General features: G+C 42.8%; 1 non-coding gene across 1 annotated transcript; it reads left to right on the forward strand.

Moving 5' to 3' along the window:
• The first annotated feature begins 605 nt into the window (after positions 1 to 605).
• On the forward strand, positions 606 to 769 carry LOC135562008 (U1 spliceosomal RNA). Its single transcript, XR_010459831.1, has one exon. It is a non-coding gene; the product is annotated as a U1 spliceosomal RNA (small nuclear RNA).
• The last annotated feature ends 3,194 nt before the right edge of the window (positions 770 to 3,963 follow it).

Below are 3,963 nucleotides of genomic sequence, written 5' to 3' on the forward strand. Positions count from 1 at the left end.
TTAGACATGTTAAAATGATTCGTTTTTCATCCTATCTGACTATAATCTATACATTTACAGATTCAATTACAAATACGAGTATGGCCATGTCAGCACACCCCGAGTAGCTACTACTGTGTCTTGTTGATGAAGTAGTAGGCTACTGTTTCTCCTCCATATCTGTGGTTCGTATGCCACCCTGTGGTCGATGGTGGAATCATATTTTACTGAGAGCAGAAAACAAGCGTGATGAAACTATTCCTACAACGTCTGGAACGCTACAAAACACCAGAAAAAAGTGGTGTCTTTCGGTTGGCTGTGTGCACGAATGTGATTTCAGCATTTTGGTACATCGCCCTACTTGTGTGTAACCAGACCAACATTTAGACAAAAAATGCAATGTATATAGAATTTCTACCGTGTTGCATGATGGGAAAACAATCGGTCCGTGAAATAATATAGTAATACAAAATGTATTGCTTTTCCTTCGCCTTGTCCGCGACAGTATTCGTAAACATCATTAAACCTTGTTCAATATGATGTGGTATATCAGTAGTAGAAGTGGTAACCGTGAGTCAAACACCTTTGTCCTGTAATGAGTGCTCCTCTACCAACCTGTACAACTCATACTTACCTGGCAAGGGAGACACCGTGATCAAGAAGGCGGTTCACCCAGGGCGAGGCTCAGCCATTGCACTCCGGCTGTGCTGACCCCTGCGAATTTCTCAAATGTGGAAATCTCGATTGCATAATTTATGGTAGTGGGGGACTGCGTTCGCGCTCTCCCCTGATCTTTATGTAAAAAGTAATCTCACTTTAAAATGTCGTGTATTGTCGTAGTGTTGACTCTTGAATAATGTAGTTTCCTCTATCAGGAGATTTATCTACGTTTTGCTGTTCTTCCACTTCGAATGAGTGCTTTTAAAATGTCTAATCTATTTAAAAAAACATTTTATTTAGTCCTGGTGGTGTGTAATCCCAGTCCTAGTGGGTTGTAATCTCAGTCCTAGTGGTGTGTAATCCCAGTCCTAGTGGTGTGTAATCACAGTCCTAGTGGGTTGTAATCTCAGTCCTAGTGGTGTGTAATCCCAGTCCTAGTGGTGTGTAATCCCAGTCCTAGTGGTGTGTAGTCTCAGCACATTTAGAAATTATAATTTAGCCTGAACATGACAGGGCTTATTATAGCAATGATAGCATAGAGATATGACACCATACATTTATATTACGCAATGATTCACTATAGCTCATATTAAATAAACCTGTATTACTTCACAAGGTGGCGTAGACCTACAGGCCAGGTATGCCTATGTAGAAGACATGAATCAGGCTCATGGTCTGAGTTATGAGTTAGCCCTGCCCAAATAAGGACATTTCCTCTTGGTCTCATTGGTCAAGACGTTGGTTTTCTCCCGTGGGAGATCAGGGGTTCACGACTACGTCTGACATCTATAAAGGCCTATCTCACGCCAACCAATATGTACCAATGTCCTTATTTGGGCAGGGCTACCTCATAACCAAACCATGATCCTGATTCATGTCTTCTACAAAGGCATACCTGGCCTCAGTTTCCAACATCTACTTTCATCTCATGCTATCTTACTAGATGGTGAAACAGAGCACATCCGTAGGACTCCAGGCTAACTTGACCAATTGAATAGTAGAGGGTGAAACAGAGCACATCAGTAGGACTCCAGGCTAACTTGACCAATCCAATACTAGAGGGTGAAACAGAGCACATCAGTAGGACTCCAGGCTAATTTGACCAGTCCAATACTAGATGGTGAAACAGTGCACATCAATCAGTAGGACTCCAGGCTAACTTGACCAATCCAGTACTAGATGGTGAAACAGAGCACATCAGTAGGACTCCAGGCTAACTTGACCAATCCAGTACTAGATGGTGAAACAGAGCACATCCGTAGGACTCCATATTGTCTGGAATAACAACAGCAGAATAGCAGTGGAATGTGTGAGAAGATTTGATACTGTATCCATGAAAGCGGGTGTAGTAACATCATAAATCCAGCAGGTGGTGTGAGTGAGCCAGCGAACCATCCCATTCAGTCAGTCCCTCACAGTACCTTCAAGTTAGTTCTCCATCACAAAACACTTGTACCTGATATATCTACACAACACATTTCTATACCTGAACATGTAAAGTTTTGATTTTTAACGTTGCACCAACCTGAACAGACCCTCTTGCAGATGTATTTCACCCGTTAGCTACAGATGTATTTCACCCGCTAGCTACAGATGTATTTCACCCGCTAGCTACAGATGTATTTCACCCACTAGCTACAGATGTATTTCACCCGCTAGCTACAGATGTATTTCACCCACTAGCTACAGATGTATTTCACCCGCTAGCTACAGATGTATTTCACCCGCTAGCTACAGATGTATTTCACATGCTAGCTACAGATGTATTTCACCCACTAGCTACAGATGTATTTCACCCGCTAGCTACAGATGTATTTCACCCGCTAGCTACAGATGTATTTCACCCGCTAGCTGCAGATGTATTTCACCCTCTAGCTACAGATGTATTTCACCCGCTAGCTGCAGATGTATTTCACCCTCTAGCTACAGATGTATTTCACCCGCTAGCTAGAGATGTATTTCACCCACTAGCTACAGATGTATTTCACCCGCTAGCTACAGATGTATTTCACCCGCTAGCTACAGATGTATTTCACCCGCTAGCTACAGATGTATTTCACCCGCTAGCTACAGATGTATTTCACCCACTAGCTACAGATGTATTTCACCCTCTAGCTACAGATGTATTTCACCCACTAGCTACAGATGTATTTCACCCGCTAGCTACAGATGTATTTCACCCGATAGCTACAACCCGCTAGCTACAGATGTATTTCACCCGCTAGCTGCAGATGTATTTCACCCGCTAGCTACAGATCTATTTCACCCGCTAGCTACAGATGTATTTCACCCGCTAGCTACAGATGTATTTCACATGCTAGCTACAGATGTATTTCACCCGCTAGCTACAGATGTATTTCACACGCTAGCTACAGATGTACTTCAACCGCTAGCTACAGATGTATTTCACCCGCTAACTACAGATGTATTTCACCCAATAGCTACAGATGTATTTCACCCGCTAGCTACAGTTGACATTACAACCCACTGACATTACAACCCACTGACATTACAACCCACATTGACATTACAACCCACGTTGACATTACAACCCACTGACAATACAACCCACGTTGACATTACAACCCACTGACAATACAACCCACGTTGACATTACAACCCACTGACATTACAACCCACTGACAATACAACCCACTGACATTACAACCCACTGATATTACAACCCACTGACATTACAACCCACTGACATTACAACCCACTGACATTACAACCCACTGATATTACAACCCACTGACATTACAACCCACTGACATTACAACCCACGTTGACATTACAACCCACTGACAATACAACCCACTTTGACATTACAACCCACTGACATTACAACCCACTGACACTACAACCCACTGACATTACAACCCACTAACATTACAACCGACTGACATTACAACCCACTGACAATACAACCCACTGACATTACAACCCACTGACATTACAACCCACTGACACTACAACCCACTGACATTACAACCCACTGACATTACAACCCACTGACAATACAACCCACGTTGACATTACAACCCACTGACAATACAACCCACGTTGACATTACAACCCACTGACATTACAACCCACGTTGACATTACAACCCACTGACATTACAACCCACTTTCACATTACAACCCACTGACATTACAACCCACTTTCACATTACAACCCACTGACATTACAACCCACTGACATTGCAACCCACTGACATTACAACCCACTCTGAAATTACAACCCACTTTGACATTACAACCCACTGACATTACAACCCACTGACATTACAACCCACGTTGACATTACAAACCACTTTGATAT

The sequence above is a fragment of the Oncorhynchus nerka genome, linkage group LG18, assembly GCF_034236695.1.
Source record: "Oncorhynchus nerka isolate Pitt River linkage group LG18, Oner_Uvic_2.0, whole genome shotgun sequence".
Classification (NCBI taxonomy): Eukaryota; Metazoa; Chordata; class Actinopteri; order Salmoniformes; family Salmonidae; genus Oncorhynchus; species Oncorhynchus nerka.